General features: G+C 51.0%; 1 long non-coding RNA gene across 1 annotated transcript; it reads left to right on the forward strand.

Annotated features, from left to right (window-relative positions):
* Positions 1-6833: 6833 nt before the first annotated feature.
* On the forward strand, positions 6834-19730 carry LOC135968807 (uncharacterized). Its single transcript, XR_010583770.2, has 5 exons — positions 6834-6912; positions 9145-9203; positions 10012-10142; positions 11197-11345; positions 19571-19730. It is a non-coding gene; the product is annotated as an uncharacterized lncRNA (long non-coding RNA).
* The last annotated feature ends 7924 nt before the right edge of the window (positions 19731-27654 follow it).

The following is a 27654-nucleotide window of genomic DNA, read 5'->3' on the forward strand; positions in this document are numbered from 1 at the left end:
TAAAATGCAGGCAGGGCGCGGTGGCTCACGCCTTAACTCCAGCACTTTGGGAGGCCGAGGCGGGCGGATCACCTAAGGTTTGGAGTTCAATACCAGCCTGACCAACATGGAGAAACCCCATCTCTACTAAAAATACAAAATTAGCAGGGCGTGGTGGCGCATGCCTGTGATCCCAGCTACTCAGGAGGCTGAGGCGGAAGAATCGCTTGAACCCAGGAGGTTGCAGTGAGTTGAGATCACGCCATTACACTTCAGTGTGGGCAACAAGAGTAAAACTCCCCGTCTAAAAAAAAAAAAATTGCAGCCTGGCCAACATGGCGAAACCCCGTCTCTACTAAAAATACAAAAAGTACCCGAGCATGGTAATATGCACCTGTAGTCCCAGCTACTTGGGAGGCTGAGGCAGGAGAATCCCCTGAGCCTTGGGAGGTTGAGGCTGCAGTGAGCTGTGATCGTGCTGCTGCATTCCAGCCTGGGTGACAGAGTGAGACTCTGTCCCCGCCCCCCCAGAAAAAAAGCCTAATGCCCATCTACAGGAAATGAGTTAAATTCATTTGAAATTCATTAATTATGAAATTGGGCCCACCTGGATGATGACATGATTAACTTATGAATCACAGAATAAAGAGGAGCTCTGCGGCTGGGTGCAGTGGCTCATGCCAGTAATCCCAGCACTTTGGGAGGCCAAGGGAGGTGGATCACCTGAGGTCAGGAGTTGGAGACCAGCCTGACCAACATGGTGAAACCCTGTCTCTATTAAAAATACAAAAATTATCTGGGCATGGTGGTGAGCGCCTGTAATCCCATCTACTCTGGAGGCTGAGGCAGGAGAATCTCTTGAACCTGGGAGGTGGAGATTGCAATGAGCTGAGATCATGCCACTGCACTCCAGCCTGGGTTACAGAGCGAGACTGTGTCTCAAAAAAAAAAAAAAAAAAAAAAAAGGAGCTCTGCATTCTCCTGGTGCTCAAGGCACCATGTCAGGCTGCATAGTCATCAGGCTGGTAGGTGGGTGCAGAGATCCGGGGGCAGGTGGATGGCAGACACATCCAGGCAGCGCCCGGGAGCCCTGACGGCTTCCCTGCTTCATCTTGGTGACCGTAGCCGGACACCCCGCCACCTCGATGCTGCACCAGGAGCCTGTGGAAACGTTTGTGACTCAGGTTTGGCTCAGGTTTGGCTCATGGGCCAGGATACAATGCACTTCCCCTCAGCAGGGACAGCGCTGAGCACAGTGCCTGCAGCCTTCACACAGTTCAGCTTTTCTTTCTAGAAGCTAGGAAGCTGTCAGCTTAGCTCTCTGTGAGCGGGGTTTTTAAAATTCTGTTTGTCTGCAGTCAGAGCTTATGGTCCCAACACACAAATCCGCACCTATGGGCGTCTTAAGGAGGCACAGGGCCCGTGCCCATCCCTCCAAGTGCCCTTCTGCAAGTAACAAGCACCCACAGCCTCAGGGGAGTCCTCACTCCCCCAGCTCAGCATGCTGCTGTCTGCAGGATTGGGTGCCCGAGGTGCCTAAACCTGGGAAGAAGATCGTCTAGTGGGCTGCATGCCCAGCACCACTCAAGGCTGTAGGTGCAAATGTGGATTCTAGTCCTCGGGGGCCCTGGAGAGGGGACCTTTCCATACCTGGGGTATAGGAGCAGTGGGAGGCAGATGTGGGGAGAGGAGAGCTTGCACAGCCAGGCAGGGGCGGGAAGTAGGGGGCTGAAACACAAGGGAGGCCAAGATGCAGTCCCGCTCCTGCAGGAGTCTCATCGACCCTTGTACACTAAAGACTCCCTCTCCATCTGTGCTGTGCGGGGTTTGCTAGGTGAGGTCTCCAGTGCCTGAAGCCCTGTGTGCCAGGGCTGGGTCTACCCCAGAGCCCCATGCACCTTCCAGGTCAGCTCCAGTGGTCAGTGCTCATGTCCTCCTCGGTGATACAAAGCCGCAATTCCTGCCTCCTCTAGCCCCAGCTTCCCTCCAAGCCAATGTGGCTGATTTTGCCCACCCAGGAATACTCCGCGCAGAGACCCCTCCAGGCAGGTGCCTGCGGGGCTGAGGAGGTCTTGTGAACTCCTGAGTGGCCCAATCTGCTGCCCACAGAGAAGGCTGGCTCCAATACCATTACTTGATGACAGACCAGTCACTGTGTTTTGAGCAGAAAATGTTCTAATAGGGAGTGACTCCAAATAGTTCAAAATACAAAGCGTGTTGGGAGGAGTCTGGCTTGCTGCCCTTCCCCCTTACCCATCTCACCCCAGGAGGTCAGCCTGGGGTTGGTTTCTCCCATGCCTTGTGTATCTTTGGACAAACCCACTGTGGCTGTCTGCCTTCCTTATGGCACAGGCCAAGCTGTGTCGGGAGCATGCTGCACTGCCCTGGCTGGGAGGGACATCTCTGTCACAGCATAATTACATCTGTGATCTGGTTAATGGGGTCACTCTGCCCTCCACAGACAGGTACTAATTGTTCCCTGCCTGTGGTGCCCAGATGCCTGTTCAACAAAACTTTGCTGCCAGAGCGTGTTGCTTTTTTTTTTTGAGATTGAGTCTCACTCTCTCGCCCAGGCTGGAGTGCAGTGGCGCGATCTTGGTTCACTGCAACCTCTGCCTCCCGGGTTCAAGCAATTCTCATGCCTCAGCCTCCTAAGTAGCTGGGATTACAGGCACATGCTATCACACCTGGCTAATTTTTGTATTTTTAATAGAGAGAGGGTTTCACCATATTGGCCAGGCTGGTCTCAAACTCCTGACCTCAAGTGATCCACCCACCTCGGTCTCCCAAAGTGCTGGGATTACAGGCATGAGTCACCATGACTAGTTCAGGGCATGTTGCTTTTTGCCCCTCTCCCCAAGAAGTTTACGTTTACCTGTTATAAGTGAGGCTGAGGATCCTCTGTACAAGAGAGGTCGTTTTACTTTCCTATGAATTGTGTGTGCAGCCCTCACGTGAGATTCCTGTGGTTGCAGCAGCCAATTCCCACAAACCAAGTGGCTATAAACAACTCCAACATCGGACCTGACAGTTCTGGGGCTAGAAGTCCAACAGGGGTCTCACCAGCTGGAACACATGTGCCCCAGGACTGCGTTGCTTCCTGGAGACTCTCAGTGAGAAGCCATCTCCTTGCCTTCAGCTTCAAATGCTGCCTAAGACCCTTATCTCCCAGCTGCCTTCATCCCCAAAGCCAGTAGTGGCAGACACGGCTTTCCCCCATTGCCTCTCCATGCTCTGAGGCTCCTGCCTGACCTTGCACATTTCGAGGCCCTTGTGATCACACTGGGGCCCCAGATCCTCAGGACACTCTCCCCATCTGAAAACCAGCAGTAGCATCCTCCATTCTACCTCGATTCCCCTTCACCAGGGGGTAGTGGCATTCACAAGGGAATCTCCCTGCCGCAGGTCCCTTCATTCTGTTTATTTGGGGTCTTTAGCCTTCCTCTTCTCTTTTTCCAAAAGGCCTGCAAATATCCAGGAAACTGGGTCTGTTTGTCATGTGACCTGCCAAATGTTTATTTCCAGTTGACAGCATCCCTTTACACTTTACCAATGGTGTTTGTTATTTTTGTTGCAGAAGATTTCAGTTCGTAAGTAGTGAAAGCAATCATCTTGGCTTTGTACCATGCTTAGGAAGCCTTCCCCACTCCCAAACTAGAAAGGAATCCATCCAGATTTTCCTCCACTGTCTGGATGGCCACTCTGGATGTTTCCATCTTTATCCATTGCTGGCACCTGGTGAGGTATGAGGACTGGGGCCCGGCTTTCCCACACTCCCTAGATGCCCCACCCCCTGAATGACTTCTGGCAGCCCATGGGGGCACCATGGACCTTAATGGTGGAGGAGCCAGGGTGAGGTGACTTGGGATGAAGTCCTGTGACAGGGTCACAGGGTCGTACAGGAGGGAGCAGATTTCAGAGCATCAGGGCGGGAGCCCGGTGGGGGTCCTCTGAGGGGCAGATCCTGGTCCAGACACCTACAGAGTGCTGGGGTGGGGGTATCCCGGCCAAGGGGTTGTGGCCAGCAGCAGTTTCCCTGCTCCATGCACCCTGGGCCTCCATTCTGCGAAGGCCTGTGGACATGCTGGTGGCAGAACCACGCGCCTCAGGAGAAGGCCTGCGGTCCTGTCAGGCATTGCCACAACCTTGCCTGGAGAAGCAGAGCCTCCTGCAGCGTCCAGCTGGCCGGCAAGGTTTTAAGGACGCTTTACACTTTTCCTAAATAAGCTGCATACTTACAGTGAAATCATCTCCTTCCTCCTAACACAGCTACGCCATACCCTAGTATTGGCTGCTGCACAGCTCTAGAATGAAGGATAATCTCCAGCACAGAAAATGCAAAGCCTCCCTTCCACGAGAAAGGCGTCTGTGGACCCCTCAGGCGCCATCCATGGGCTGGTATCCCAAGCCCAGCAGGAGCAGCGCTGGGGGACCCTCTGGGACCTTGTACCCCAGAGCCTAGACCCGTGTGCGGCATGCCCGGCCCTCACCGTGAGGCCTACACTGGCCACTTCTGCTCTGAGAGCCTTCGTGTCTCCCCCTGGCTCCTCCCACCAACCCAGGGATAGAGGGTGGGGTCCCAAGGCCTCTGGGAGACAGAACTCAGAGGGGCAAAGTCACTGCCCGGAGGCCACCAGCAGGTCCCTGCAAAGGGCAGAGAGGGCAGAATCTGGTATGGAGCCTGTACTCTGTGGGACAGGGCCATCGTGAGGGTCCAGGCCAGCCTGTCCGAGACCTCTGCTCACTGCTCTAGTCTATCCAGGCCCTGGGTCTCCTGGCCCCCACTCCAGTGGCATCTTTGTGAGGATTAGATTATGGTGCCCTCCCCCACGCCAGGTGTCCCGGCCCTCTGCCAAGGCCCATGATCCAGCCCTTAGTTGGTTTGGACATGGCACCTGCTAAGCCCAGGCCAGCAGCTCCATGAGCTCCATGGGATGGACTCCCTGCTGCCAGTGTCTGCCTCCTGGGTCTGAGGAATCTTTTTTTTTTTTTTTCTTGAGACAGAGTCTCACTGTGTTGCCCAGGCAGGAGTGCAGTGGTGTGATCTCAGCTCACTGCAACCTCCACCTCCTGGGTTCAAGCGATTCTTCTGCCTCAGCCTCCTGAGTAGCTGGAAATACAGGTGCACCACCAACCCAGCTAATTTTTTTTTTTTTTAAAGACAGAGTCTGGCTCTGTCGCTAGGCTGGAGTGCAATGGTGCGATCTCAGCTCACTGCAACCTCAGCCTCCTGAGTAGCTGGGACTATAGGCACATACCACCACACCCAGCTAATTTTTGTATTTTTAGTAGAGATGGGGTTTCACCATGTTGGCCAGGATGGTCTCAATGTCCTGACCTCATGATCCGCCCACCTCAGCCTCCCAAAGTGCTGGGATTACAGGTGTGAGCCACTGCGCCCAGCCCTAATTTTTGTGTTTTTAGTAGAGAGAGGGTTTCACCATGTGGTTCTAAGAACTCTGCAGCTTCAAAAAAAAAAAAAAAAAGAAAGAAACTCTGCAGCTTCGTTTTGTGCCTAGGGCCAGCACGGTGGAGGCCGTGGCCACACAGCATTCCCAGGCAGCTGAAGCTTCTCTGTTGATGGAACAGCCCCGGGCACGTGGCTTGGCTTGTGGTGTGAGGGGTGGCCAGTAGGTCCATTGCTGTAGTGTCACTGTTTACTTCTCCGCACCAAGAAGCTCCACCTGGGACCCCCTGCTAGGGGCTAGAGTCAGGGTTAGCTTAGGGAGGAGGTGGCTTCATCTGAGCTCGAGGGCATTGGCTGGCAGCTTCCTTTGCTTTTCTGTCACGATGTGGTCCCCAGTCCTTGGGACAAACTCACCTGGATCACTGAGGTTTCCCCTTCCTGCTGTCCCTGGCCTGCAAGGGGGCAGAGGAGCCTCGTCCTGAGCTCTGAGAAGCCTGACCCCAAACCTCCCAGAGCTTCCCTCAAGGGGCCCTTCCTAGGCTGCCCTGTGGTCACTACCCTCCCAGGTCCAAGTCTCACCTCCTCCAGAAAGCCTCCCAGGACTGCTGGCCTCAGACACAAAACTCCCAAGGGAAGGCTCTTCCACCAAAAGTCATGGCTGCAGCGATAATGATGAGCTTGGAGAGGACTGCAGACCCTGAGGCGGAGGTTGGTGCAGGGGCTGGACCTGAAACTGGGTTCACACAGCAAGCTCAGACTCCTCTTTTTTTTTTTTTTTTTTTTTTTGAGACGGAGTCTGGCTCTGTTGCCCAGGCTGGAGTGCAGTGGCCGGATCTCAGCTCACTGCAAGCCCCGCCTCCCGGGTTCACGCCATTCTCCTGTCTCAGCCTCCCGAGTAGCTGGGAGTACAGGCGCCCGCGACCTCGCCCGGCTAATTTTTTTTGTATTTTAGTAGAGACGGGGTTTCACCGTGTTAGCCAGGATGGTCTTGATCTCCTGAACTCGTGATTCGCCTGTCTCGGCCTCCCAAAGTGCTGGGATTACAGGCTTGAGCCACCGCACCCGGCCCAGACTCCTCTTAACATTCCTGGTTGGTGACATTATGGGGTCTTGGATGCCCCCTCCTCTCTGTCCCTGGTACTGCCCCTGCCACCTGAGACTCCACCAAGTTCCTTCCCCACCAGCCACAAGGAAAGCCCGCCCAGCGGCCAGTACTCTGTCCCTTAGCCTCAGAACCAGGAGCATTCTCACCACTTCGATGTTACAGCAGGTAAAAAATACACAAAATAAAATGAAATATCATGATCACCTGAGAAGAAAGTTCGGCGTAGGCCCATATCGCGTGTTTCCAGAGAAGCCACACCTTCGCTATGAAGCCATTCCTGGCATAGAGAAGGGTGGGGCCAGGAAACAGCTGCTATCCAGCCCCTCCAGGCTGACTGAAGCCAGAGTGTATGGGGGCCAGTGATGGAACAGAGGGAGCCTCCTGCCCAGGGCAAGCGTGGGGAAACCACCAGGGGCCCCAGGTGGGTGAGCTGCTCCAGCAGGGACAGCACAGGTGGTGCATGGTCGGGGCTAAGCAGCCGGGTTAGTCGGCGAGGATGAGGAGTCTCGGGGGATGGAGACTGAGGCATGGGGTTCTCAGTTAAGGGCAGGCCTAAGTGCAGCAGGGAATTGTTTGGAGGGAGGAAATCAAGCTTTCCTTCTAGAAAGGGCCATAGGGACCAAAGGGAGAGGGCAGGGACAGCCCCTGGAAAGGGCGGGTAAGGAAGGTGAGGCTGGAGGGGACCCGGGAAGGGATCCCGGGGAGGCAGTGGCCAAGAGCAGGGTGAGGGCCAGTCCGTCCGTTTCCCTGCACCCAGCTCCCAGCTCCCCCTGGGGTGGCCCTGGCCCTGCTCCACTGTCCCCTGCAGGAGGACAGGCACCTCAGGCTTGTCCTGGCTTGTCCTGGCTTGTCCCACAACAGGTCCTCAGCACCCACAGGTCCTGCCTTGGGCTCTGCAGAAGCAGGGAGTGGTGAGGTCAGGACCCTGGGCCACAGAGGAAATGGGCTGGGGACAAGAATGGGGGTTGGGAGACTGACAGCTGTTTTCTGAGGTTCCAGGGAGTAGAGGAGAGAGGTAAGGGGCCAAGGCTTGGGGCTCAGTATGGGAGCAGCTGCAGGGGCTAAGGGGGACAGCAGGGGCAGTGAAGAGGGCCTAGGGTCTGGTAGTTGCAGCAGGCACTCACAGAGGACAGACTGTTTGCAAGGTAGGTCAGGTGACAGGGAGTCAGGAGGGCTGAGAAGGCTCAGGGCCTGACTCCAGAGAGAGCGATTGCCGTCCCCCAGGTCCAGAGGGGCCCTGGGAGGAGTCCAGGCAGGGCTGATGCTGGAATGAGTAAGACAAGCTGGCACTCAAGGACTGCAGCCACTGGCCAGGTCGGGCCAGGTGGGACTGGCTGCCTTCCCTGGCCTCAGCCCCAGCCTTCTGTGGCTGCCTCCCGCATCGGAGCCATCAGAGAGAAAGATGTGGGAGGGGCAGGTGAAGGACAGCCTCTGTGATGGCCCCTGATGTGCTGCAGCCTGGGGTGAGGGGCCTTGGGGATGGGAAGGTGGCCTGGGAAGGGCTGGAAGCTGGGAGATGATGGCCCCCAGCACTTGGTCCTGAGGGGCTTTGGAGCAGCTTCCCCGAGGCCTGCAGAGGCAACTTCTGATGCTTGAGGAGCTGAGGCCAAGGGGAGGCTCCCCAGACACAAGGAGAAGGGGCTAGGGGCAGCCAGAAGGCTTTGGGCCAGCCTTCCTGGAGGCTCAGGTCCCAGGTGACCCCTCCAGCTGTTTTCCTTGTAAGATCGGGACCTGCCAAGATTTCAGATGTGAGGAAAGGAAGATGTCTTGGGCTTTCTTCCCAGTGTGGCTGAGCTGTCCCTGTAAGGACATGCAGACACTCAGAGGACCTGTCCTCAGGGGCCTTAGGGTGAAGGTCAAGATCTCACCGTACAACCAGCTGGGCCCTGACTACTTCCAGCCACCAGGCCCGTGGGACAGGAGCAGGACAGTGGTTATTTCCCCAGTGGGCAGGGGGCTCCAGGTTACATAAGAACAACATGTCCTGTAAGAAGGTGTGGGGATGAAAATGCTTCCCCCTGGGCTGAGATTCCAGGACACCTGAGATGGGGGGACCCCGGCCACATGCTTAGAGCTCTCAGGGAACCTGGAGGGCCCCTCAGCCTCTGTTCCCCTGCTGGGGAGAACAGAGGCCTGGTGGGAGCAATTTCAGGGAACTCAGAGAAACACTGTTCCCCAGGACCTAGAGCTCCCTTTGTGCCTGGCTTTCATTGTGAGGCCCCCACCAGATAGCTAGTCCTGCTCTGGGAGCCTCCACGTGTACCCCTGGCTCCCCCGGCCAGCCTAGGGTTGGAGGGTGCGGTCCCCATGGCCTGTAGGAAGTAGGGCTCAGAGAGGCAAAGTCACCGCCCTGAGGTCACTAGGAGGTCCCGGCAGAGGGGGTTGGGACCTGGCTCAGGGCCTGTTCTCCCTGCTGAGCTCAGTGGGACAAGGCCACCTGAAGGGTCCCACTGTTTTTCTCTGGTCTCTGCCCCAGCATGTGGTGGGACCTTGATTTCCATACTCTCATGTCCCCAGTCTGGGGGGAGGCAGAGGTCGTGGGGTCACCGACATCACCTGGCTCATTCCTCCCCTATCCAGGCTGTCCCATGAGCATATCTAATTTGTGTGTCATAGGAGTCAATAATGTGTTTTGCTGTCGCTCTTGTTCCAGGGATATTGCTCAGCCAAAGGGCCAGCATCCCACTGAAGAAGATCAGAAAGAGGCTTCTGGTCAGCAGGAGGCTCCTGGGGAAGGCCTGGGCTGGGAGTGGGACACGGGTAGGGCTGGGTGGAAGAGTACCAGGCTGGGTCCCCAGTTACAGGCCTGGAGCTGTTACGGGACCCAACAGGCCCCCCAGCCTCCATCCCCGTGCTGGGTTCTCAGGTTTAGTGGGGCAATGCCTGGGCACTCAGAGGGAACCTGACCCCAGAGCCTAGTGACCCCTCTACGGCATGCCTGGCTCTCACCGTGAGGCCTGCACCAGCCAGTCCTGCTCTGAGAGCCTCCTCGTGTCCCCCTGGCTCCTCCTGCCAACCTGGGGGTGGAGGGTGGGGTCCCCATGGCCCCTGGGAGGGAGGGCCCAGAGGGGCAAAGTCACCACCCTGAGGTCACCAGGAGATCTCTGCAGAGGGCAGAGTGAGTTGGAGCCTGCCTCAGGGTCTGTTCCCCTTGAGCTCGGTGGGACAGGGCTATCTCGAGGGTCCCAGTGTTGTTTTCAGGTCGCTGCCCCAGAGTCTAATGGGACACAGCCCCTCACATTCCCAGTCTGTGGGGGACAGAGGTCATGGGTCGCTGACATCCCCTGGCTCATTCCTCCCCCATTTACCCGACAGACCCCTTATCCTCCATCCCCCTGCTGGGTTTGGAGACTGGCTCAGGGCCTGTTCTCCCCTACTGAGTTTGGTGGGATGGGGCCATCTTGAGGGTCTGGGTGTTTTTCTCAGGTAGGACCTGGATCCCCACAGTCCCTCACGTGCCCAATTTGTGGGGTGGGCGTGGGGTCACCAAGGTCACCGGGCTCATTCTTCCCCCATCCAGATTCTGTCTCCAGAGCCTTTGAGGTCACTCCTGACGCTGACATGGCTATGAAGAGCTGGGTGACAGGCATTACCGCCTCCAAGGTTGCTTTGAGAGGAATAGGTGGGGCATCAGGAAGAAGCCAGCTGCAGGTCAGAAGGGAGCACTGCCTCCCCGGGGGAGCCCCTGGGGAGGGTCTGTCTGGGGGTCCCTAGTGCGGTACAGAGCTGGAGAGTCAGAGGAAGGCTCAGGATGGGTGTGGGAGGCTGGGGTCAAAGCTGGGACTGGAGCTCGGCTCTCTAAGACCCTGAGCCCCCCTCCCTCCTTTCCTTGCCTTTTGTCACCCTCCTGTGGGCAAGGCCTCTGCTGATGCTGCTTTTTTTCTCCTGTAGCCATCCATGGGAGGGAGCTGTGAGACGGCCTGGCAGGACCGGCTCTCACACCCCACAGAATGAGAGGCTCACCCTGCACAGGAGCATCCTGGGGCAGCAGGCTCAGCACATTTTAAATTTTGAGTATGAACAAAGTAAACTTCAGGGTAAAAAAAAAAAACAAAAATTCGCTGAGCACACAATGACTGAGTGTCTGTGGCATACCTGACGCTTTGCCAGAACCAGGCTTCAAACCTCAGGGTTCTGGGTCCTTGGAGGCCCAGCTCCGACCCCACCTCACCCAAGCACCCTCCACCCCCATCACGTACCCCTCACCAGGGCTGCCCAGCTTGAGCCATCTCAGACCACTTGGACTTCCTCCCGAGGCCTCCAGCCTCTCAGGCCTCACACCCTGAGCCCCTCAACCTGGAAAGCAGCCACCGGCCTGTACACTATGGAGGCCGCTGAGGTTTCCACCTCCTGCTACCCTTGGCCTGAAAAGGTCAGTGGGACCCTGCCCTGGACCTCTAGGAGGCTGTACCTTTGCTTCTGCCTCATCCTGTTCTCCAGGGCCCTGTCCCTTTCTTGCTGGGCCCTCCCAGAATGCCCCCCCAGTCACTGCCCTCACTGGCCTAAGTCACCTCCTCCAGGAAGCCTTCCAGACTGATGGCTCCCAGGCACTGAGCATCCCCCAACCTTGCTGAGAATGGTGGATGCCCACCATGGGCCCTCGGAAGCTGGAGAAGCCTGGGTCTCCCTGCAGGGGCCGCCACACAGTTTTCCAACCACTGCAGTTCCACCCAGGTCAATCCCTTTCTTGCTTGTGTTTCCCAAGAATAACTGTGGAACATGCTGGAAATGCAACATCCTGAGACAGGGAGAACAGCCTGAAGCAGCCAGGGCCTAGTTCCTGTCGCTCCAAGAGAAGGGAACATCATGAGTTAGAGAGTGGCCCCCGAAGAAGAAAGCGAGGCAAAAATCCCTGTAAGTAGAGCTCACCTGGGCCAAGGTGAAGACAACCACTGGGGAGACTCAGAATTGGAATATGAGCTCCGTTCAGCCTTTGTAACTGGCTTTTCTTTGAGACGGAGTCTCCCTCTGTCTCCCAGGCTGGAGTACAATGGTGGGATCTGGGCTCACTGCAACCTCCACCTCCCAGGTTCAAACGATTCTCCTGTCTCAGCCTCCTGAGTAGCTGGGATTACAGGCTCCCACCACCATGCCTGGCTAATTTTTTTGTATTTTTAGTAGAGACAGGGTTTCACCATGTTGGCCAGACTGGTCTGGAATTCCTGACTTCAAGTAATCTGCCCGCCTCAGCCTCCCAAGGTGCTAGGATTACAGGCGTGAGCCACCATGCCTGGCTACAAGCAGGCTTTTAAAGGCAAGCGGGCCAGGTGCAGTGGCTCATATTTGTAGTCTCAGCATTTCGGGAGGCTGAAGCAGGTGTATCATCTGAGCTCAGGAGTTTGAGACCAGCCTGGCCAACATGGTGAAACCCCATGTCTACCAAAAATACAAAAAATTAGCTGGGCATGGTGGTGCATGCCTGTAGACCCAGCTACTCAGGAGGATGAGGCAGGAGGATCACTTGGTCCTGGGAGGCGGAGCTTGCAGTGAGCCAAGATCACACCACTGCACTCCAGCCTGGGCAACAGAGCAAGACTCTGTCTCAAAAAAAAAAAAAAAAGTTTATTTGAAAAAATTAAAAAAATAAAAAAGTTTTTTTGAGGCCAGGTGTGGTGGCACGGACCTGTAATCCTAGCACTTTGGAAGGCTGAGGTGGAAGGATCACTTGAGCTTCAGAGTTTGGGATCAGCCTGGGCAACATAGTGAGACCTCAACTCTATTTATTAAAAATTTTAAAGAGAGAAAAAAAGTTTATTTGAGCATTTATTGCTCAGTGAACCTTCCTATCACAAGACTGTGGGTGACTAGCACTCCCAGGGAGAGCCAGGGGGACAGTTATCAAGCATTTGCAGAAGCAAACCCAGGAAAACAACTCGACAGAGTGGAAAGTCTCTCGTTAGGGCTGGGAGTTTCAGGCTGGCGCCATTTCTAGATTAAATGTGAGGTTCCCATAGGGCAAGGTTTCTGCATGGAGAAATTGAAGGACTAGAGCCACCCCAGCCCAATGGCTTCCCAAAGAGAATTTTTACAAACAACGTTGTCCTTCCAGTCAGCCTATCCGTGATGAGAGATTGGCTAAAACATAGGCATGAGCGCCACTCTGTCACCATCATGGGTGGGTGGTAGTTGTCTCATTCAGGGACTTGAGGTCACACCGTGAGGCTCTTTGAGGAGAGATTTCTTTTGTTGTTCATCTCATTGTGGTCTCTTCTTTTTTTGAGACGGAATTTTGCTCTTGTTGCCCAGGCTGGAGTGCAATGGCACGATCTCAGCTTACTGCAACCTCCGCCTCCAGGGTTCAACTGATTTCCTGCCTCAGCCTCCTGAGTAGCTGGGATTACAGGCATGTGCCACCATGACCAGCTAATTTTTGTATTTTTAGTAGAGACGGGGTTTCACCATGTTGGTCAGGCTGGTCTCGAACTCCTCACCTCATGATCTGCCCACCTCAGCCTCCCAAAGTGCTGTAATTACAGGCGTGAGCCACCGTGCCCGGACTCATTGTGGTTCTAATCATGCGCAATTTTGGCTCACTGCAACCTCCGCCTCCTGGGTTCCAACAATTCTCCTGTCCCAGACTCCTGAGTAGCTGGGATTACAGGCACTCGCCACCACACTTGGCTACTAGTTTCTGTATTTTTAGTAGAGATGGGGTTTCTCTGTGTTGGCCAGAATGGTCTTGAACTCCTGACCTCAGGTGACCCGCCCCCCTTGGCCTCCCAAAGTCCTGGGATTACAGGCGTGAGTCACTGCACCCAGCCAAGAAACAACTTTTGAATGTAGATGTTATCAACTGCTTTTAGAAAAGGATCCAAACATGGCCAGGTGTGGTAATCTCAGCACTTTGGGAGGCTGAGGTGGGTGCATCACACGAGGTCAGAGAGTTCGAGACCAACCTGGCCAACATGGCAAAACCCTATCTCTACTAAAAATACAAAAATTAGCCTGGTGTGGTGCGGTGCACACCTGTAATCCCAGCTGTTTAAGAGGCTGAGGCATGAGAATCTCTTAAACTCAGGAGGCGGAGATTGCAGTGAGTCGAGATTGCACCACTGCATTCCATCTAGCCTGGGGTGAGAGAGTGAGATTTTGCCTCAAAAAATAAATAAATAGGGCTGGCATGGTGGCTCACACCTGTAATCCCAGCACTTTGGGAGGCTGAGGCGGTGGATCTCGAGGTCAGGAATTCAAGACCAGCCTGGTCAAGATGGTGAAACCCTGTCTCTAATAAAAATACAAAAATTAGCCAGGCGTGGTGGCGCATGCCTGTAATCCCAGTTACTCAGGAGGCTGAGGCAGAGAATTGCCTGAACCCGGGAAACAGGGGTTGCAGTGAACAGACACTGAGTGGGGTTGCCACTGCACTGCAGCCTGGGCAACAGAGTGAGACTCCATCTCATAAATAAATAAATAAAATAAGTGGGAGAAAACCAACTTCTAGTTTTACACCAATGTACTTTTGACATTAGGGCTCTTCTATAAAACCATTATAATAAATTCATTCAGTTGTAGCCAGTTTGACAAAACATGAAGTTCTTCATTTAAATTTACTCTTTCGCGACCTTCTACAATTTTTTTTTTTTTTTTTTTTCAGATGGAGTCTTGCTCTGTTGCTCAGGCTAGAGTGCAGTGGCTCAATCTCGGCTCACCGCAACTTACACCTCCTGGCTTCAAGCAATTCTTCTGCCTCAGCCTCCCAAGTAGCTGGGATTACAGGCATCTGCCACCACGCCCAGCTAATTTTTGTATTTTTAGTAGAAACGGGGTTTCACTATGTTAGCCAGGCTGGTCTCAAACTCCTGACCTCCTTATGTGCCCGCCTCGGCCTCCCAAAGTGCTGGGATTACAGGCGTGAGCCACTGCGCCCATTTTTTTTTTTTTTTTTTTTAAATTAAGAGACAGAGTCTCATTCTGCCACCCGGGCTGGATTACAGTGCTGCAGTCATAGCTCACTACATTATGGTATGGAACTCCTAGGCTCAAGCGACTCTCCCACTTTAGCCTGTAGAGTAGCTGAGACTATAGGTGCATGCCACCACACCTGGCTGTTTTTTCATTTTTTAATTTTTGTAGAGACAGGGTCTCACTATTTTGCCCAGGCTGGTCTCAAACTCCTGGCTTCAAATGATACTCCCACCTCTGCCCCCCAAAGTGCTGGGATTATAGACATGAGCCACCATGGTCAGCCAACTTTCTCATATCCATTTAATTTGTCTTATACTTTTTCCTCTTTCCTCATGTGGAATAGTCACTCTATGTTAGGACAAAAATGATTATCCTTCTTTAATCAAAATTCATCGATATAACTTCCCATATAAAACATGCCTTCCCTTGCATACAGTGTTGCTTTCCCTATTATTTCTATGTGTGTGTATATGTATGTATATATGTGTATATATGTATGTATGTATATATACATGCATGTATATATACACGTGTGTGTATATATGCGTATGTATATATATGTGTGTGTGTGTGTATGTGTGTATATATATATATATATTTTTTTTGGAGATGGAGTTTTGCTCTTGTCCAGGCTGGAGTGCAGTGGCGCCATCTTGGCTCACCACAACCTCCGCCTCCCAGGTTTAAGAGATTCTCCTGCCTCGGCCTCCTGAGTAGCTGGGATTACATGCATGTGCCACCATGCCCGGCTAATTTTGGACTTTTAGTAGAAACGAGGTTTCTCCATGTTGATCAGGCTGGTCTTGAACTCCTGACGTCAGGTGATCCAGCCCGCCTCATCCTCCCAGAGTGCTGGGATTACAGGCATGAGCTTAATAAACATCTAATAATCCTGGCTTATTTCTAGATGTTTTAATTACATATATTGATTAGAATTTTTTACTCTTACTAACCTTAATTTCTTTTCTTTTTTATTTTTTTGAAACAGAGTCTCACTCTGTTGCCAGGGTGGAGTGCCGTGGCGTGATCTCAGCTCACTGCAACCTCCGCCTCCCAGGTTCAAGCAGTTCTCCTGCCTCGGCCTCCCAAGTAGCTGGGACTACAGGCACGCACCACCATGCCCAGCTAATTTTTGTGTTTTTAGTAGAGACAGGGTTTCACCATGTTGGCCAGGATGGTCTTGATCTCTTGACCTCATGACCCACCTTCCTTAGCCTCCCAAAGTGCTGGGATTACAGGTGTGAGCCACCACACCTGGCCTGTAACCTTAATTTCCAGTGAAAACCAGTAAGCATTGTGAAGTGTTTTTTGTTTGCTTGTTTGGTTGGTTGGTTGGTTTTCTTTTGAGACAGTCTTTTTTTTTTTTTTTTGTAGACAGAGTCTCACTGTCACCCAGACTGGAGTGCAGTGACAAGATCTCAGCTCACCGCACCTCCACCTCCCAGGTGCAAGCAATTCTCCTGCCTTAGCTTCCCCAGTAACTGGGATTACAGGTGTGTGCCACCATGCCTGGCTAATTTTTGTATTTTTGGTAGAGATGGGGTTTCACCATGTTGGCCAGACTGGTCTTGAACTCCTGACCTTGTGATTCACCCACCTGGATCTCCCAAATTACTGGGATTACAGGCATGAGCCACTGTACCTGGCCATGAAGTGTTTTACGTTAGCTTTTTGCAGATGAACTCCAACTCAAAATTTTTCATCTCTTTAATTACCAGGGCCAAATATATTTAGCTTTGCTAAACTCTATAAAAATAAGACACCAGAATATATATGTTTTAAATTTATGTTCAGCAATTAGTACTTCAGTAACTTGACTTACTGTGAAATGACTCAGACATTTGAGTATCTATTATTTAACTTAATGTAACATACCTTTAAGATTTCAATTTGGCTGGGTATGGTGGCTCACACCTGTAATCCCAGCACTTTGGGAGGCCTAGGCGGGTGGATCACCTGAGGTCAGGAGTTCGAGACCAGCCTCAACATGGAGAAACTCCGTCTCTACTAAAAATACAAAATTAGCCGGGCGTGGTGGCGCATGTCAGTAATCCCAGCTACTCGAGAGGCTGAGGCAGGAGAATTGCTTGAACTTGGGAGTCAGAGATTGCGGTGAGCCGAGATCGCACCATGGTACTCCAGACTGGGCAACAAGAGCGAAACTCCGTCTCAAAAAAAAAAAAAAAAAGATTTCAATTTACCAAAAACTGTTTTGTTTTTATTTTTATTTATTTGTTTATGTATTTATTTCTGAGATGGCGTCTCACTTTGTCACCCAGGCTGGAGTGCAGTTGAGCGATCTAGGCTCACCGAAACCTCTGCCTCCCAGGTTCAAGTGATTCTCCTGTCCCAGCCTCCCCAGTAACTGAGACTACAGGCGTGCGCTACCACGTGCGGCTAATTTTTATAGTTTTAGTAGAGACGGGGTTTTGCCGTGTTGGCCAGGCTAGTCCGAAACCCCTGACCTCAGCTGATCCGCTGGCCTCAGCCTCCCAAAGTGTTGGGATTACAGGTGTGAGTCACTGCACCTGGCAAAAATATATATATATTTTTTTTTTGAGACGGAGTTTCACTCTTGTTGCCCAGGCTGGAGTGCAATGGCACGATCTCGGCTCACCGTAACCTCCGCCTCCCAGGTTCAAGCAATTCTCCTGCCTCAGCCTCCCTAGTAGCTGGGATTATAGGCATGTGCCACCACGCCCAGCTAATTTTGTATTTTTAGTAGAGAAAGGGTTTCTCCATGTTGGTCAGGCTGGTCTTGAACTCCCGACCTCGGGTGATCTGCTCGCCTCGGCCTCCCAAAGTGCTGGGATTACAGGCGTGAGCCACCACGCCCGATGCAAAAATGTTTTTAAACTACTTTTATGTAGACATACTTTGTAAAATATAACTATTTTGAAAGGTGTATTTATAAAGTTTTTTTTTTTTTTTTTTTTTTTTTTGAGACGGAGTCTTGCTCTGTCACCCAGGCTGGAGTGCAGTGGCCAGATCTCAGCTCACTGCAAGCTCCTCCTCCCGGGTTCACGCCGTTCTCCTGCCTCAGCCTCCCGAGTAGCTGGGACTACAGGCACCCACCACTTCGCCCGGCTAGTTTTTTGTATTTTTTAGTAGAGACGGGGTTTCACCGTATTAGCCAGGATGGTCTCGATCTCCTGACCTCATGATCCGCCCGTCTCGGCCTCCCAAAGTGCTGGGATTACAGGCTTGAGCCACCGCGCCCGGCCTTTTTTTTTTTTTTTTTTTTGAGACAGGGTCTTACTCTGTCACCCAGGCTGGAGTGCAGTGGCACAGTCATGGTTTACTGCCACTTCAACATCCCGGGCTCAAGCAGTCCTCACACCTCAGCCTCCCAAGTAGCTGGGACTACAGGCACCCGCCACTTCGCCCGGCTAGTTTTTTGTATTTTTTAGTAGAGACGGGGTTTCACCGTATTAGCCAGGATGGTCTCGATCTCCTGACCTCATGATCCACCCGTCTCGGCCTCCCAAAGTGCTGGGATTACAGGCTTGAGCCACCGCGCCCGGCCTTTTTTTTTTTTTTTTTTTGAGACAGGGTCTTACTCTGTCACCCAGGCTGGAGTGCAGTGGCACAGTCATGGTTTACTGCCACTTCAACATCCCGGGCTCAAGCAGTCCTCACACCTCAGCCTCCCAAGTAGCTGGGACACAGATGCACACCACCACAGCCAGCTGATTTCATCATTTGCAAAGACTGGATCTTGCTATGTTGCCCAGGCTGGTCTTGGACTTCTGGGTTCAGGTGATCGTCATGCCTCAGCCTCCAAAAGTGCTGGGATTACAGGCATGAACCACCACAACTGGCCCTATTTATAAACCTTTATTTCATTCGCATTTACCTGATTCACTTGTTCTTCATAATTATACATGGATTGCCCATGAAAAATTTCATGAGACATTAACCAAAGGTAGCCATTTGATGGATTTCAGGAACTGCCACCCCATATCACCCAAAGATATGATGCTTTGGTACACTGATCATTTCTCGCTAAAAGCACTTGGAAAAATAACAGATGCAGAGAGAGGCTTTCTCTGCCTAAAAACACATCCTCCATAGGAATTCAGTCCCCTGCTCAACACCATCAACTAACGCTATTTTATTTTTTTGATACATCAGGCAAGTTTCAAAAATATCACAGAAGCAGAGTAATTTAAAAGTTACCCATGATTCTTCCCAAAGTGTTTTTGGCTTACCTTCCATGACTCATGCACCAAATGATTCCTTTTACTGCTTTTTTTTTTTTTTTTTTTTTTTGAGACGTCTCATTCTGTTGCCCAGGCTGGAGTGCAGTGTCGTGATCTAAGCTCACTGCAACCTCTGCTGCCCAGGTTCAAGCAATTCTCCTGCCTCAGCCTCCCAAGTAGCTGGGATTACAGGTGCCTGCCACTGCCCCTGACTAATTTTTGTAGTCTTAGTAGAGACAGGGTTTCACCATCTTGGTCAGGCTGGTCTTGAACTCCTGACCTCGTCATCCACCTGCCTCGGCCTCCCAAAGTGCTGGGATTACAGGCGTTAGGCACCGCGCCCAGCATTTACTGCTCATTTTTTTACTCTTAGTTTGGATTTATGGTTGAATAGTCATAAACATCTAGCAGAGACAGCACAAACCTGTCTCACCCCAACCTAGGAAAAACTAGCAATTCTGAAAACACTCCTATTTTTATTTCACCAACAATTTTAAAACTATATTGACCAGAGATCTCCTTCATGTGAACTTAGAAACAAACTCCACATTTTGGATTAGTTTCAACATTTCTGTGCGTTTTCAGAGTAACTTATAAGAGTGCTCATTTACCCCCGAGCCAATTTGAATACAAGTCCCTTAAAGGACTGTATAAATTGGTTTAGTAATGCCATCCAAAAATATCATATAAATTAACCTATAAACATACATACATTCACAGAAAGACACTCAAACATGCAGACAGAAGCTGACAAACACTGATTCAAGAGTTACTTATTAGGAGAAATCCGAAGGTCATTCTAGGCTGTTAGTTGCCCTGACATTGCTATCACTGCAAGACTGTCCATTTAGAAGCATTTTTGTTTTGTATCTTGTGCTAAGGTCCTTTGAAACTGTTCAGCTAACATAAATGAGTCTGTAGCTTCCCTCCCTATCTTTTCTCTCTTTCTTTTATGTGTCTACTAATGTGCAGGTAGAGTTCATTTGCAAAGAGAGCAGCGAGGGCTGACTGAATTGACCCAAATGCTGGAACAAAAACGAAACCTCCAAGAGGGCTTTGACATCAGTTATGGGTTCATCCTTCTTTCATCTGCAGGTCTGGTTCACTGACCAGTCAACACAGGTAGGAAACAGTAGAAATTGCCTTCAAAAGTTTGTCGTTTTTGGCCAGGCGTGGTGGCTCACACCTGTAATCTCAGCACTTTGGGAGGCCGAGGCGGGCAGATTACTTGAGGTCAGGAGTTTGAGACCAGCCTGGATGATATGAGGAAACACCATCTCTACTAAAAATACAAAATTAGTGGGGCGTGGTGGCTGGTGCCTGTAATCCCAGCTACTTGAGAGACAGGCAGGAGAATCACTTGAACAAGGGAGGCGGAGGCTGCAGTGAGCCCAGATCATGCCATTGAACTCCAGCCTGGGCGATGGAGTGAGAGACTCTGTCTCAAAAGAAAAAAAAAGTTTGCCATTTTTGTGGCTTTTTTCTGGTCTATAAATTGACCATATGGTGTCTCATGACTACAGATACTATCTTCAGAAGTGATACTATTCTGCCTCGTACATCCATCTTGGAGCATCTCCAGATTCTATCAACGTGTTTATATTACTAAATTCATGATATAACCCTTTAACAAATAGGGCAGATGAAGCATTTCCTATGCCATGCAGCATACCCTTCACTATGGCTGTGACCTCGAGATTTTGACAAGGCACAGGGTGTTTAAAAAGCCCACTTTGGCCAGGCGTCTTGGCTCATGCTGTCAATCCCAGCTTTGGGAGGCCAAGGCAGGAGGATTGCTTGAGATTAGGAGCTCAGGACCACACTGGACAACATAGTGAGACCGACTGTACAAAAAAATCAAAAAATTAGCTAGATGTGGTGGTACATGCCTGTAGTCTCAGCTACTGAGGAGGCTGGGAGATTGAGGCTGCAGTGAGCCATGATTGTGCTGCTGCACTTGAGCCTGGGTGACAGAGCAAGACACTGTCTCAGTCAGTCAATCAATAGCAGACGTGATTGATCTGAAGGCCTAACTTTTATAAAAACTTATCTAGGAGCAAGTGCTGTGGCTCATGTTTGTAATCCCAGCACTTTGGGAGGCCGAGGCAGCATAATTACTTGAACCCGGGAGTTCCAGATCAGCCCGGGCAACATAGGGAGACCCTGTATCTACAAAAAATTTAAAAATTAGCCAGGCATGGTGGCAGATGTCTGTAGTCCCAGCTACTTGGGAAGCTGAGGCAAGAGAATCTCTTGAACCCAGGAGTTAGAGACTGCAGTGAGCTATGATCATGTGACTGCCCTCCACCATCGGCAACAAGTAAAACCCCAACAAAAGTTACCTAGGGATTTCTTCCCTTCAGTGCAGGCAGGTAAGCAAGCAAAAAAGGAGATTCAGAGTAACAGAAAAGGAAAGATAATTAGAATCCCCTACCTGCCGATCAAAACTACAGCCTTTGTTTGTGAAGTGTTTGGGATCACTTTTAGTGTGTGTGTCCCATCAATGAGCAATTTGGTTTGAGTTAAAACATCCCTATTTTGGTCACCAAGTGCCGAGACCAGCTTAGTCGGGGAGACCCTAACCCAGCGGCGTTAGAGTAATTAAAGACACACACACATAAATATAGAGGTGTGAAGTGGGAAATCGGGGGTCTCACAGCCTTCAGAGTTGAGAGCCCCAGTAGAGATTTACCCTCGTATTTATTAACAGCAAGCCAGTCATTAGCATTGTTTCTATAGATATTAGATTAACTAGAAGTATCCCTTGTGGGAAACAAAGGAATGGGCTGAAATAAAAGGATGGGTTTCGCTAGTTATCTGCAGCAGGAACATGTCCTTAAGGCACAGATCGCTCATCCTATTATTTGTGGTTTAAGAACGCCTTTGGCCGGGCGTGGTGGCTCACGCCTGTAATCCCAGCACTTTGGGAGGCTGAGGCAGGCGGATCACAAGGTCAGGAGATCAAGACCATCCTGTGAATGGTGAAACTCTGTCGCTACTAAAAATACAAAAAATTGGCCGGGCATGGTGGCGGGCGCCTGTGGTCCCAGCTACTCGGGAGGCTGAGGCGGGAGAATAGCGTGAACCCAGGAGGCGGAGCTTGCAGTGAGCCGAGATCGTGCCACTGCACTCCAGCCTAGGCGACAGAGACTCCGTCTCAAAAAAATAAAAATATTAAAAAAAAAAAAAGAACGCCTTTAAGCGGTTTTCCACCCTGGGTAGGCCAGGTGTTCCTTGCCCTCATTCCTGGAAACCCACAACCTTCCAGTGTGGGCGTCATGGCCATCATGAACATGTCACAGTGCTGCAGAGATTTTGTTTATGGCCAGTTTTGGGGCCAGTTTATGGCCAGATTTTGGGGGACCTGTTCCCGATAACCAAGATTCTAAATTATTTCTGGTAAGATTTACTCATTCCACTAGAAAGATTCAGTTTCCAAGATGGAGACCTAGACTCTCTGGATTGATTGATTGATTGATTGATTTTTTTGAGACAGAGTCTCACTCAGTCACACAGGCTGGAGTGCAGTGGTGCAATCACATCTCACTGCAACCTCGACCTCCCCAGACTCAAGCATTCCTCCCACCTCAGCCTTCTGGGTTGCTGGTACTATAGATGCGCACCACCATACCCAACCTGTTTTTTGTTTTTTTGTTGTTTTTTTTGTTTTGTTTTTTGTTTTTGTGAAAGAGTTTTGCTCTTGTTGCCCAGGCTGGATTGCAACGGTGCGATCTCGGGTCACCGCAACCTCCGCCTCCCGGGTTCAAGCAATTCTCCTGCGTCAGCCTCCCAAGTAACTGGGATTACAGGCAAGTGCCACCACACCCACCTAATTTTGTATTTTTAGTAGAGATGGGGTTTCACCATGTTGGTCAGGCTGCTCTTGAACCCCCTATCCTCAAGTGATCTGCCTGCCTCATCCTCCCAAAGTGCTGGGATTACAGGCATGAGCCACTGCGCCCGGCCTCTTTTTCTGCATTTTTTTTTTTTTTGAGACAGTTTCACTCATCACCCAGGCTGGCGTGCAATGGCGCGACCTTGGCTCACTGCAACGTCAGCCTCCCAAGTTCAAGAGATTCTCCTGCCTCAGCCTTCCAAGTAGCTAGGATTAGAGGCATGCGCCACCACGCCTGGCTAATTTTGTACTTTTAGTAGAGATGGGGTTTCACGATGTTGGTCAGGCTGGTCTCGAACTCTTGACCTCAGGTGATCTGCCCGCCTCGGCCTCCCAAAGTGCTGGGATTATAGGCGTGAGTCACTGCGCCCAGCCCCTTTTTCTGTTTTGTTTTTGTTTTTGTTTTTTGAAACAGAGTTTCACTCGTCGCCCAGGCTGGAGCGCAATGGTGCGATCTCAGCTCACTGAAACCTCCGCCTCCCAGGTTCAAGCAATTCTCTGCCTAAGCCTCCAGAGTAGTTAGGATTACAGGCGCCCACCACCACGTCTGGCTAATTTTTGTATTTTTAGTAGACAGGTTTTCACCATGTTGGCCAGGCTGGTCTCAAAGTCCTGGCGTCAGGTGATATGCCCCCTTCAGCCTTGCAGTCTTTCAAATTTCTGGGATTACAGGTGTGAGCCACTGTACCCAGCCTTTTTCTGTATTTTTTTAGAGACAGGGTTTCACCATGCTGCCCAAGCTGATCTGGATTTCAATAAACCATTATTTTCTGTCCTCCTGGAAACTTTTTTTTTTTTTTTTTTTTGAGACAATGTCTCGCTTTGTCACCCAGGCTGGAGTGCAGTGGCACAATCTCTGCTCACTGCAAGCTCTGCCTCCCAGGTCCAAATGATTCTCATGCCTCAGCCTCCCAAGTAGCTGGGGGTACAGGCATGCACCACCACACCTGACAAATTTTGTATTTTTAATAGAGATGGGGTTTCACCATGTTGGCCAGGCTGGTCTCAAACTCCTGACTTTAAGTGATCTGCCCACCTTGGCCTCCCAAAGTGCTGGGATTACAGTATGAGCTACCACGTCCCCAGCCTCCTGGAAACTTTTTAACCAAAGGTCTTTAACTAAACCTAGTTAAGTTTCTGTACACCTCAGTCAGAAACAAGAAATCTTTCTACAGGACAGAGTCTCGTTTATGTCATGATTTTCAAACCCAGTCCAGGTTTTAAAATGTTTAAATAAACTCAGAGATATCAACACAAATTATGAAGTTCATGTATCCAAGTGGGCTTTCCCGGGATGGCCTCCAAATGCATCGTGAGAAGCAGTGAACACAAAGGGCTCAGTGAGGTATCTGCATTTGTTTGCTCATTGCTCCTGGAGGCCAGTATTGGGTGCACTCCCGTGGCTCCCACTTCTGACACCTGACCTGATAAAAGAAAACCTTGGCAGGCACAGTGGTGCTCACCTGTACTCTCAGCTATTCAGGAGGCAGAGGCAAGAGGATCATTTGAGCTCAGGAATTTGAATTTAGCCTTAGTAATGTAGTAAGACGCTATCTCTAAAAAGAAAGAAAGAGACCAGGAGTGGCAGCTGATGCCTGTAATCCCAGCACTTTGGGAGGCCGAGGTGGGCAGATCACAAGGTCAAGAGATCAAGACCATCCTGGCCAGTATGATGAAACCCCGTCTCTACTAAAAATACAAAAAATTAACCAGGGGTGGTGCTTTGTGCCTGTAGTCCCAGCTGCTCAGGAGTCTGAGGCAGGAAAATTGCTTGAACCCAGGAGGCAGAGGTTACAGTGAGCCAGGATCACACCACTGTACTCCAGGCTGGCGACAGAGCAAAACTGCATTAAAAAAAAAAAAAAAAGAAAGAAAGAAAGAGAAAGAAAGACAGACAGACTTAGGCACATTTATGTTTTCAAGAGTTTATTTCATGGTGAGACCCTGTCTCTACCAAAAAATGTAAAAATTAGCTGGGTGCAATTGCGTGCACCTGTAGTCCCAGCTACTCGGGAGGCTGAGGCAGGAGAATTGCTTGAACCTGGTAGGCAGAGGTTGCAGTGAGCTCAAATTGTACCACTGCACACCAGCCTGAGCAACTCAAAAAAAAAAAAAAAGTTTCTTTGACCTCTCAGTGATTTATAGCTCAGGGTAGCACCATAACTTAAGTGGCTAGCACTCCGCTGGGAGGGCAAAGAAGGAACACTTGTATTAAGCATTTACAGAAGCAAAACAGAGCAATTTGATTGGCTGAAGTGAGTATTTCTTAGTTAGAGGTTGACTAGAGCAGTTTCTCGTTTCAACTTACTGTTTATATTGGGCTTTGGTTTGTTCATGAAGCAATTTAAAGTGCCAGAGCCACCCCAGTCGAATGGCCTCACAGTGAGATTTTTCTAAACAAGGCTATATGTTTTATTTTATTTTATTTTATTTTATTTTATTTTATTTTTTTTGAGACGGAGTCTTGCTTTGTCACCCAGGCTAGAGTGCAGTGGCCAGATCTCAGCTCACTGCAAGCTCCGCCTCCCAGGTTCACGCCATTCTCCTGGCTCAGCCTCCCGCGTAGCTGGGACTACAGGCGCCCGCCACCTCGCCCGGCTAGTTTTTTGTATGTTTTAGTAGAGACGGCGTTTCACCATGTTAGCCAGGATGGTCTCGATCTCCTGACCTCGTGATCCGCCCGTCTCGGCCTCCCAAAGTGCTGGGATTACAGGCTTGAGCCACCGCGCCCGGCCTTTATTTTTTTTTTTGAGACGGAGTCTCGCTTTGTCGCCCAGGCTGGAGTGCAGTGGCCGGATCTCAGCTCACTGCAAGCTCCGCCTCCCGGGTTTACGCCATTCTCCTGCCTCAGCCTCCCGAGTAGCTGGGACTACAGGCGCCCACCACCTCGCCCGGCTAGTTTTTTGTATTTTTTAGTAGAGACGGGGTTTCACGGTGTTCGCCAGGATGGTCTCGATCTCCTGACCTCGTGATCCGCCCGTCTCGGCCTCCCAAAGTGCTGGGATTACAGGCTTGAGCCACCGCGCCCGGCCGGCTATATGTTTTAAACACATTTTTTTAGTATTAAGCAACATTGACTCCCTCTGAAAAATCAGAGCATGATCAGGACATTTCAGCATTTCTTGTATTAATTTCTCTCTCTCTCTCTCTTTCTCTCTCTCTCTCTCTCTCTCGTTTTGACAGAGTCTCACTCTGTTGCCAGGCTGGAGTGCAGTGGTGCAATCTTGGCTCACTGCAATTCTCCTGCCTCAGCCTCTCCAGTAGCTAGAATTACAGGCACCCACCACCACACTTGGCTAATTTTTGTATTTTTTAGTAGAGGTGGGATTTCACCATCTTGGCCAGGCTGGTCTTGGGGTTTCACCATGTTACCCAGGCTTGTCTTGAACTCCTGATGTCAGGTAATCCACCCGCCTTGGCCTCCCAAAGTGCTGGGATTATAGGCATGAGCCACCGCGCCCAGCCTTGGCTTCAATTTCTGATGCTTTGAGTCAACAGTCACCCTGTGGACCAAGAAACAGAACAGGACTTGGCTTCTGGAGCCTTCTGCTCTAGCATTGTGCCTCACTCTCTGGCCCTATCTTCTCCAACTCTGCGGACCTCTCTTCTCCCTCCTGTGAAAATTGTCAGAATCAAAATGGAGTCACTAATGTTAAGAAAACCCTGGGAAATAGAGCCAGGTAGGCCATGAAGAGTGTTTGTACGCCTGATAACAAGAACCATCACAAATGGGCATCACAACCTTACACAAGAATACTTCCACGAGGACGTCTGCCCAGCAACTGCCTGTCCAACCTTGGACTGGCAACACCCTTGTTATTGACCTTTGTAGCCAGAGATAATTATTCCAAACAATTATCTAATCCTCCTTTTTTCCTTTAAAACCATATGCCGGCCGGGCGCCATGGCTCACGCCTGTAATCCCAGCACTTTGGGAGGCTGAGGCAGGTGGATCATGAGGTCAGGAGTTCAAGACCAACCTAGCCAAGATTGTGAAACCCCGTCCCTACTAAAAGTACAAAAATTGGCCGGGCGCAGTGGCTCAAGCCTGTAATCCCAGCACTTTGGGAGGCCGAGACGGGCGGATCACGAGGTCAGGAGATCGAGACCATCCTGGCTAACACGGTGAAACCCCGTCTCTACTAAAAAATACAAAAAACTAGCCGGGCGAGGTGGCAGGCGCCTGTAGTCCCAGCTACTCGGGAGGCTGAGGCAGGAGAATGGCGTAAACCCGGGAGGCGGAGCTTGCAGTGAGCTGAGATCCGGCCACTGCACTCCAGCCTGGGCGACAGAGTGAGACTGTCTCAAAAAAAAAAAAAAAATTACAGCGCACCTGTAATCCCAGCTACTCAGGAGGCTGAGGCAGGAGAATCGCTTGAACCTGGGGGGCAGAAGTTGCAGTGAGCCAAGATCGTGCCACTGCACCCCAGCCTGGGTGACAGAGCAAGACTCCATATTAAAAAAAAAAAAAAGAAAAATTAGCCAGGTATGGTGGTGCAGGCTTGTAATCCTAGCTACTCGGGAGGCTGAGGCAGGAGATTTGCTTGAATGTGGGAGGTGGAGGTTGCAATGAGCAGAGATCACACCATTGTACTCCAGCCTGGGTAACAAGAACGAACTCCGTCTCAAAAAAAAAAAAAAAAAAAGCCTATGCCTTCCTTACCTTCCTGAGTATGCAAGTAGCTTACCATGACAAGTGAATTCCCATTGCAATGGTCTGTTCCCAAATATCTTTTCTTTTAGGGAGCCTCTCTCTGTTTGTTATTTAGGTTAACACCTCCATCTCATAAATGGGGGCAGGCCACAGGACCCAACCCTCCTGCTTCCCTGGGGACCCATCAGCTCCAACATGGCCACAGCTCCATCGCCAGCCCAGACTACCTTTACCCTCATACCCACTTGCCCTTCTGCCCTAGGAGTCTCAACTTCGACATCCCAGACAGCCGTCCAACCCGGGTTTCAAGCATGAGCTCACTGCCCCGACCCCACTGCACAGCCGAGCTCCCCTTGCCTGTTGATATGGTTTGGATGTCCCTCCCCTCCAAATCTCTTACTGAAATGAGATCCCCAGTGTTGGAGGTGGGGGGCTGGTGGGAGGTGTTTGGGTCATCGGGGAGGATCCCTCATGAATAGCAGTCTTGGTGTCCTCCTTGCGGTAACG

This window comes from Macaca fascicularis, chromosome 20 (assembly GCF_037993035.2).
Source record: "Macaca fascicularis isolate 582-1 chromosome 20, T2T-MFA8v1.1".
NCBI lineage: Eukaryota > Metazoa > Chordata > Mammalia > Primates > Cercopithecidae > Macaca > Macaca fascicularis.